Genomic DNA, 10,550 nt, shown 5'->3' with positions numbered 1-10,550 from the left:
TAGATGACAAAGAATATGTTTATATTCATTATGTCTTTATTTATTTTTTATTGAAGTATAACTAACAAATAATAAACTATTAGTTTCAGGTATACATCATGGTGATTTGATAGTTTTATATATTATGAAATAATCCCATTCAGTCTGGTTACTATTTGTGACCTTGTAAAGTTATTACAATGTAATTAACAATATTCCCTATGTTGCACATTATGCTGCATATAAATCATTCCATGAATCATTTATGTTATAACTGGAAGTTTGTACTTCTTAATTCCCTTCACCAATTTTGCCTCCCCCAACCTCTCCTCCCTCTGGTAACTGATAGTTTGTTTCCTGTGTCTGTGTGTCTGCTTCTGTTTCATTTTGGTTGTTCATTTGTTTTGTTTCTTAGGTCCACATATAAGTAAAATCATATAGTATTTGTTTTTTATTCTATTTTTCTATCTCACTCACTTTGCTTGGCATAAAATCTCATAGTTCCATCCATGTTGTTGTAAATGGCAAGACTTCATTTTAAATGGCTGTTTAATATCCCATTGTGTGTGTGTGTGTGTGTGTGTATACATACATACAAACACATATGTTCTTTATCCATTCATAGTCTTTGTCCATTCATCTGTCAGTGGACACTTTGGGTGCTTCCAAAGTGCTGTATTGAACATACAGATGCATTTGTTTCTTCAAATTGGTGTTTTTGTTTTGTTTGCATAAATACCTAGGCTTTATGGTATTGTATAATAGTTGTATTTTTATTTTTTTAGAACCACCATACCATTTTTCACACTGGCTACACCAATTTACATTACCACCAACAGTTCATAAGCATTCTCTTTTCTCTACATCCTTGCCTACACTACTTATATTTTGCTTTTTGTTAATAGCCAATCTAACAACTTTGAGGTGATATCTCATCGTGGTTCTGGTTTACATTTTCCTGAATTTCAGCATCTGTTCATGTGCCTATTGTTCATTTGTGTGTCTTCTTTGAAAAATGGCCATTTAAAAAATCAGGTTGTTTGCTTTTTTGATATTAAATTGTGTAAGTTCTTCATATATTTTGGATATTAATTCCATATCGGATGTAGAAGTTGCAAATATCTTCTCCCATTCAGTAGGTTGCTGTTTCGTTTAGTTGATGGTTTCCTTCACCGTGCAAAAGTTTTTTTAGTTTTATATACTTCCATTGGTTTATTTCAGCTCTTGTTGCCCTTGTCCATGGAGACTGGTCCAAAAAAATATTCCTAAGACCAATGTCAAAAAGTTTACTGCTTATGTTTTCTTCAAAGAGTTTTCTTCAAGGAGTTTCATTCTTTTGCATGTAGCTCTCCAATTTTCCTGGCACCATATATTAAAAAGACAGTCTTTCCCCCTTGGTCATAGATTAGTTGGCCACATATATGTGAGTTTACTTCTGGGCTTTCTATTCTATTCTATTCTATTCTATTCTATTCTATTCTATTCTATTCTATTCTATTCTATTCATCTTTCTAACCTATTTTATTGTCTGTTTTTGTGCCAATACCATACTGTTTTGACTACTATAGCTTTGCAGTATAGTTTGAAATCAGGAAGAGTGATACCTCTAGCTTTTTTATTCTTTCACCAGATCGCTTTGGCTATTTGGGGTCTTTTGTTGTTCCCTACAAACTTTAGAATTATTTGCTCTAGCTATATGAAAAATGTCATTGTTATTTTGATAGGGATTGAATCTGTAGATTACTTTGGGTAGTATGAAAATTTTAATGATATTAATTCTTTCCATCCTTGAGCATGGTTTATTTTTCCATTTATTTATGTCATCTCAATAACTTTTATCAATGTCTGATAATATTCAGAGTACAAGTCTTTTACCTTCTTGGTTAGATGTAGGTATTCTTTTCTTGATGTACTTGTAAATGGGATTGTTTTCTTAATTTCTCTTTTCTTTTTTTATTAATTTCTTTTTCTGATAGCTCATTATTAATAAGTGCATAGAAGGGCATCTGACCTACATTTTTTAAGTTTGTTCTAATTGTTTTCTCTCTGTTGTACATGGTCCTTGACAGAGTTAATCCTTATGAATAAGGTGTTACTTTCATGGTAGGTTGTAATGTTATTGGGAGGGTCCTATCTCTTCCAAAATATTTTAGTTTCTTATTCTATCAGTCTCTATAGTTTAATTCTTTGGAGTTGATTTCTTCAGGTCTTCAGAAATGTCCCACTGAAATGTAAATATACTGGAGAAGATAACGTCTTGAGCTCCCAACAGTGGAAACCAGGGTGGGTGGGTAGGGTGGACCTACTTCAGTGGGATAAATAAAACCTGCTTAAATATAATGTAGACCAAGCATGAGGATAGAAGGGACAACAATGTCCCAAGAAGATAGCTGATCAGGTTGGTAAGAAGTTGTATGTGGACAGGGACAGTTGTAAAACTTGCTGTGTAGAGAACTAGGTAGCAGTTCGATATGGCTTCCATTGTAGAATTGAACACACAAGCTGCTTAAAATGATGCTTTGGGGGGCAGGTTGAAGAATTTCATGTTGTTCATCATCTTACTGAAAGTCATATACAAACAGGCTTACTTTCTCTTTTAAAACAAAGAAAACAGAGAGTTGTGACAGAAGCACACTGTAATTGTGACCATGTGTGAAACCCAAGTATAGGTCAAAACAACATTTCTACCTGCCCCTTCAGGAGCTAAGACACTGGTGAGCTGCTTTCTAACATGAAAAATAAATTCTAAAAAGTTCAGAAAATATAAAGATAAAAAATACATGTAGTTTCATCTTCCAAATACAATCGAGATAATATTTTAGAATATTTATTTCTAGTCTTTCTTTTTTTAAAATTAATAGTGCTTGTTATTATCTTATGAAGAAAATAACCATTGCAGAAAGTTTAGACCATTCAGAAAGTGTAAAGAGAAACATCACCATAAACCCTGCTGGTTAGAAATGGCTACTGTGAGCATTTGGGTGTATTTCCTCCCTGTATTTAAAAAAACATTTTTTTTAAAGGTGTGTAATATGATATGGTATGCTACTGGTTGATCTCAAATTTATTCTGCCCTTCTTCCTGGATACCCGACCATTCAACTAAAATCACATTTCCCAGCTTCCCTTGAGGCTGGGTGTGGCCATGTGGCAAACTTTTTACTAATTACAGACGAACAGAAGTCATATGTGCAATTTCTGGTCATTTTCTGTAAGGTGGTTGCAGGGGATTTGTTTCTCTGTTTCCTTCCCATTCACAGGGCCTGATTGCTAAGAGAGAGAAGAAGTTCCCGGCTGAGCAGGAAATGACACATGCGCTAACTCCAGCTTGAATCCTGCCTGTGCTCTTCATCTTAGAGAACCCAGGTGCCCTTTGGGGACTTCTGAAGGGGTACTCAGCAGAAGGAGGGCTGAGAGCTTGGAACTTTAAAGTTTATAACTAATGATTACTCAAATTTACTAGTCTTTCTTAGAATCAAGTTAGGGGAAATTTGGATTTATATATTAATATTTTAATGAGTATTTTATACCTTTATAAATACCTCCAAAAATTGTTTTGAAACAATTTTACATGTTTATTTATTTTATTTTTGAGAGACAGAGCGCAAGCAAAGGAGGAGCAGAGAGAGAGGAGACAGAATCCAAAGTAGGCCCCAGGCTCTGAGGTATCAGCACAGAGCGGAGGCGGGACTCAAACCCATGAACCATGAGATCATGACCTGAGCCGAAGTTGGACGCTCAGCCGACTGAGCTACCCAGGCACCTTTCTAAATATTTTAATAAATACTTCACATTCGTGTTGACATATATTTCTATATCACTATTCTTTGAAAATATGCTCTGTAACATTTATATAATAATTTACCATAGGGGTAAACACTTATTGAACATTTTAGTTGTTTTCAATTTTTATTATTAGAGATCTTTTTTGATATGTAATCTTTTTTTTTACTTTCACTCACTAATTTTGTACTTTGGATAAAATAGAGGAAGTAGAATTACTAAGTCAAAGGGCATGTGCATTTTAAAGACTCTTGACATATTTTCAGGTTAATAAACTGTGAATACAACCATGAAATACTAGGGACGGATCTGTGAGTCTCTTACTAAAAAATAAATTATACATATGGCAGCAAGGGAAGGGATCATGTAATGTTTGTACAAGGATCACAAAAGTCCCTCATTATCAAGAAATTATGCTCATTTACTCTCTAATGTTTCTATTGGAGAATAGAGTGGGACTTGCCTTTCAGTGCATTGAATAAATAAATGAAGAAATTTGAGATTGGTATCACCATGAATCTTGGTTTAAATGATATAAGATCCCTGGAATATTCCAATTTCTGCATCCATGAGTGTGATAAAAGGGGAAAGAATCTTTCCTCCATTCGAAGCAATTGTCCACTTACCATCTTGGAGCTTGGCTGGAGTCTGATCTCAAATGATTTCCTGGCAGCCATTTCTAAAACCAAGAATAGAGGCTCAGAAGGAATCTTAGACTCAAAGTGTCCCGCCTTCAAAAGAAGCCTAGAAGTTGTGTGATATTATTTGAATGCTGTTTATTGTATGTATGCATGTAGGTAGGTAGGTAGGTAGGTAGGTAGGTAGGAATGCAGCGATGTAGGGATGTAGGGATGTAGGGAATAAAGGGAGAATAGAAGCATACGGTTTAAAACTGTTCACTGTGATGAGAAAGCCTAAGTAAAACTTAGCTCCATGGGGGAAGCAACCCTAGTTCTGGTAGCTTATACAACATTAGGGACCATTTGGAGGTTCCAGGTTTACAGATGAAACCCAAAGCTCAGGGAAGGCATAACTGCTTCCATTACACACATAATGCCACTTGCTCCTGCTCTGACTTGTCCCCCTATTTGAGATTGCTGTTTGCAGAATGGCCTTAAATGGAAATTTCACAATGAGGTTTTTCAAACACACCTCACACATAAAATTTTTATAGTTTTATTTTTTCTAACATAAGTTCTGGTTAGTAAGGCTGTATTATTCCAATTACTGTAAGTGCTGTCTATACAAGAAAGGAGATAACTCACTAGCAGGATTTCAAGCCCTATGAAGTGTACACCAGACCTACATAGTCATATGAAAGTCAAAATCTCCACATCCTCCACTCCAGCTTGGCTTATACCATTCTGAGTCCATAGGCTAGTCCATCTATTTGCTCACTGCTATAGGAAGAAAGGCAATGACTTTGGTTTCCTGCATTGGAGGTAAGACCAGGGATGTATTTTCTCTTAGCCCTATGTTTTTTGAGTGAAAGAATATAATGATCATTGCCTGTTCCCTCTCTCATCCAATAGTGTTAGCTACCAGCACTGCAGTGGCAGGAGCAATATACTTGGATTTCCCCACTGTCTGTAGTTCAGCTAAGAGCTGATTTCAATATAGCCTCCTTGGTTTGCTAGCAACTGGAGGAGCAATTATATCACATGCTTGGCCAGGCCAGTGAATAATTGGCCAGGTTCCGTTCTGAGTGCCAGCCCTGCTGTTCTACAGAAACTATGAAATAAAGACAATTAATTAGAGTCCGTGGGTCAGGTCTACATTCTGTATGACCTCACTAGCAGGCACTAGCCCCTCATTTTCCATTTCTTGCTGCATTCTTGAGGTTAGACATCATGCAAAATGATAGTAAAAGTTTGCCTTGGAATAGGGGTGGGGAAGGAACGAGGAAATTGTAAAACAAAAGAATAGTAATAGAGAGTAGAGCCAGGAGTGGGGAATAGTTCACCAAAAACCACTATAAGGTTATAGCCATTTAAAAACATAGAAACTAGACAGACCAATGGAATAGAAATCAGAGTTCAGAAATGCACCCACATTTGTCAAGAATTTAGTATGTTGGCATTTCAAATTAGAGAAGCAAATACCCATTTTTGGCCAAAATGTTGGGGCTCTGGTTAACCATCTGACAAATATAAAGCTGTATCGCTCACTCTATGGCTGAAATAAACTACAGACAAATAAAATATTCAATGTGAGAAATAAAGTTGTAAAGACACTGGACAAAAACATGGGCAATTAAGAGAATCTTGGAGCAGAGAAGGCTTTTTTTCAGCATGACACAAAATCTACTAATCATAAGAGGATATACTTAAACATTTTACTAGTAAAAATTTAAGACTTCAGATTAGAAAAAAGCACATTATTATTAAAGTTAAGAGACAAACACTGGAAAAATAACCTGAGCATATATGGCAAATAAAGAATTGATTCCTTTAATATACAAAGAACACTTACAAACCAATAAGAAAAAGATGATTTATAACATTGAGTTATATTGAGTTATTGAAAATAACTCAACAATAGGCAATGGACAGGAGCTGCTGAAAGTCACCTGGGGTGGTTGAAATGTGAGAAGAGTGGGTGGGAAAAGTCTTTGAAATAGATGGTAGGACCCAAGGCGAGGCCCCTGGACATGGGAGAATCATGTGGAGAGTAGCAGAGTCACCATCTTCAGACAGATAAATACTGCCAGTCTCAGGCAGCAGGGACTCCCATGGGAGCCCAGCCAGTTCAGACCATCTGTCACCATCCAGAGAACACCACCCATTGCCTGTGCTGAGAGACTGTTCGGCTGTTTCTGTATTATTGCTCTGGTGAGTGTCTTGCACAGAACGCTGCCTGCACATGGCTTGTGGATTGTTTAACAGATGTGACCCCTCCAGCTGTGATTTTGTACTTTATCCAGCTCCTTCTTATTGTCCAATGTGGTTTCATCCCTCCTAGAAATGTAGAGCAAGGTCTTTGATATCCAGAGGACACTGGCAGTCGGGAAGAAAAAGCCTAGCATGTGTACTCAGGGAGGCCTGGACAGCCTTTTTACATGTATGCTTGTTTATACGAATACACTTTCTGGAAGGATACACATAAAGGGCACTGAAGTAGAGGAGTGCTATAACATTGAATTTGTAACAATAAATGTACATTATCTTATAATAAAAAATTGCTGCCACTGATTCATTTAATAATGAATAGTTTAGGAACTGTCATAGAAATGAATATTACCTGTCATTAGATGGACTTAATTATTCAGATGTCTTGCAGGTTTGGAGAATCTTCAGGGTCTCAAGGTTGAAGCTACCACACATATTCGTAAGATTTAAACTACTGTATGTTCTTTACAAACTTGAAGCCACCATGCATTCTTCAAGATCAGCTCCATGGTCAATAGAAGGATCTACTTTGTGTGCCTTGCTTGTAGTCTACCTCCTACTAGTTAAATGATTCTGAAACCTAACCTTTGGTCAGCCTCAGCTTCCTCATATGTTAAGGGAGAATAATAATATTAATACTTATTTCTCTGGGTTAGTATGAGAGGTAAAAGAGGTAATACCTGAAAGCATTCTATAAACTGTGAAGTATATTTAAGTACTAATCATTAATAATGACAATGCCTTAGGAATCCTACAAATGGGAATTTTTGTTATTATTCAAGGTACTGGCATAGCAAGTTGTACTCTGGCTCATGATATAACTTATTGTAGGAATTATTTGAGAGGGGAAAAAAGTTCTCCCTATGAGTAAATGCCTAGTATGAGTCAAGTCATAACTCCCTAGAGAGATCCCATTGGGTCCAGGTTGAGGTTATGAAATCAAAAGTTTGAGGACCAAGATAAGAAACTATCAAAGTGAAAGCAGATAAGGCAAAGCACTGGGAGAGGAGTGTGGGAGATGGTTCCTTTCATCAGCAAGAAATTTTCACTGCTAGTCCCAATGGCATAAGACAAAAGCAGCTTCTAAAGGGACTGGCTCACACAACCAGAAACTAGTGTCTGAGGCATTTGCGTCTTTAGATCTTTAGGAGTCTTTAGGCGCATGGTTGTGTCAAACCAGGGACTCATCTTGGATGGGCAGCTTGCTGAGCTGAGAACGTGTATGAACTTGGATGGGCAGCTTGCTGAGCTGAGAACGTGTATGAACAACAAGTCCACTAGGAAAAAGTCACCTAAGGAGTATGTATTGGATCCTAAGTGAGGCATTTTATCCTTAGTTATGGCTTGAATGTGCAAACCTCAGAGGATGAGCTAGTAGAATGATTTGAGGGCTCTTACATCTTTTTTAGCTTGAAAAACTGAAAGAAAATATTAGTTTCATTGGTTCTCAAAACAAACAAAAAAAATCCCAGGTTTGTGTAGCATTTGTTGATTCCTAGGGTATAAATACTCCTACCACAGGCAAACTCAAGCTACCAATGTGACATTACTGAATGCAGGGTTGGAAAGAGATGCATGCAATCGGCTGTTGTGTTATGAACTATTGAAAATGAACTTCAGCAATCTCTGGACAGATCTCAGGACCATTATGTTGAGCAAAAGAAGCCAGAGTATACACTGTATTATTCCATTTAGATTAAATTCAAGACATCATGTTGCATATAACGGAGGTGTGTTCCTTTCGATTGCTGAGTAATACTTCTTTATATAGATATACCACCATATGTTTATCCATTTACCTCCTGATGAACATTTGTCTCATTTTCAGTTTTTGGCTATTTTAATTAAAGTTATTATGAACATTCTTGCACAAAAACTGCTTTGAACATTCTTGAACAATCTTTTTATGGATATATATTTTTGGTTATCTTGGGTAAATACCTAGGAGTGGAATTGCTAGGCCATAGGTATGGGTACATTTCACTTCACATAATTTTTTTAAAAAATGTTTTATTTATTTTTGAGAGATAGAGACAGCATGAGCAGGGGTGGCTCAGAGAGAGAGGGAGACACAGAATCCGAAGACAGGCTCCAGCCTCTGAGCTAGCTGTCAGCACAGAGCCCAATGCGGGGCTCGAACCCATGAACTGTGAGATCATGACCTGAGCCGAAGTCGGATGCCCAACCGACTGAGCCACCCAAGCGCCCCACTTTACATTATTTTTGAGGCATTAGGTATCCAAACTGAAAAAAAAGAAATGTGACAACAAGGATGTCTGGTGTCTTCTCTTTAGATTCTAGTTTCAATGCTACTCGTACACACTCTACCTGAGATTAGAAGAGAGAAAGCCATGACTATTTGTTTATTCAATTATTAGTTAGCCCATTAAAAGATATTATTGAACACCTATAATACACCAGGTACTGTGGTATACATAGAGAATTTAATGGTAAAAAGCTCCTGGTCCCTGCCCTTAAAGAATTTACAGTCTAGGGAATATCAAATCTCCTTGGACCTCTTGATTTATGCCACATTTTTCATTTGTAAAGGGATAGTTATAAGGCCACTTTATTGGTTAATGAGACTGCATGTTTCACAAAGAGGGACTCTTGACCACAAAATCCAGCCAGATTTAAGAATTGTCAAGAATGTTGACTGGGCTTGTGTAAGGTTACTTTTGCTTTGTATTATTACACAACCAGCAAAAAGATGTGTGCCTGAAGTTTGGTGGTCTCAGCAGTCTAAGCAGAGTGAGGTAGCCCAGTCAGAGTGGTCTACAGCTGTCTGTTCTTTGCTCTAACTTTAAGTCACATTGAAGAGTGACTTCAAGAGAGAATTCACGATTCCACTCTATTCCCATATTAAACCAAGTCTTGCTCTGCCATAGTTAGCTACTTCTGTGGTTTATTTCCTATTTTGTCACTGTGCTTGCCGAAATTTTCCAGGAGAACCATATGCCATTGTTAAATTTTCCAACACAAAGATAATATTTGTTCCTTCCAACATTCAACCTTTTGTTGGAGAAAGAGAGTATGGTCAGTGTTATATCCTCCTGCTGGGCAGAGGCAAATAAATGGTGAGAAAATATCCCCCAACTACTCATGATGCTGCTGCAAAATTATCATCTCCATTTTGAAGACAAGGAAACTGAAGCTGAGACTTATTTGTGCTACATAAATTGAACTTGGGTCTATATGGTTTCAAGGTTATATACCTTTCTGACTTCTTGTTGGGTAACATGTGAGAGATATGGAGATGGGGAGCTTTATGCTTTATGGGAAACTCACTGGGTAAATGTTAAGTGTTTGCCTCTTTGGAATTCTTGTAATGTTAGGCTAAAGTGACTGGATGTGGAGTTAGCCCCCAGAAGTTTTTGTTTCATTAAGGGGCCATTTGCTAAAGGTCTTCCTGTGTTTTCTTCTTCTTCTTTCTTTCTTTTTTTTTCACCTGTTTTCTTGATCTTCGTTTTTTGTTTGTTTGCTTGTTTAATGTTTATTTATTTTTCAGAGAGAGAGAGACAGAGAGAGAGCGAGCCAGCTGGGGAGGGGCAGAGAGAGGGAGACAGGAGATCTGAAGCAGGCTCCACACTGTCAGCGCAGAGCCCAGTGTGGGGCTCAAACTCATGAGCTGTGAGATCATGACCTGAGCAGGAGTTGGAGGCTTAACCGACTAAGCAACCCACGTGCCCCTCCCTCTTCTTTTTTTCTTATTTTAGTTCTGCCGGCAAAGCAGAGCCAAAGCCTGCTTGACTATTTGCCTACTTTATACACTTGCTGAGGACTGTCCCTTGTTACAGACTGCCATTGCAGATCCTAACTGGTGGGAACACCAAGTTATAAATGTTTATTAGTTACAAATTCATCATAAATGGTTATGAATGGTTATCACACTGCCTGGAGT

This window comes from Hyaena hyaena, unplaced genomic scaffold (assembly GCF_003009895.1).
Source record: "Hyaena hyaena isolate Hyena2069 unplaced genomic scaffold, ASM300989v1 scaffold_450, whole genome shotgun sequence".
Lineage (NCBI taxonomy): Eukaryota > Metazoa > Chordata > Mammalia > Carnivora > Hyaenidae > Hyaena > Hyaena hyaena.
Note: the sequence above shows the minus strand (reverse complement) of the source record.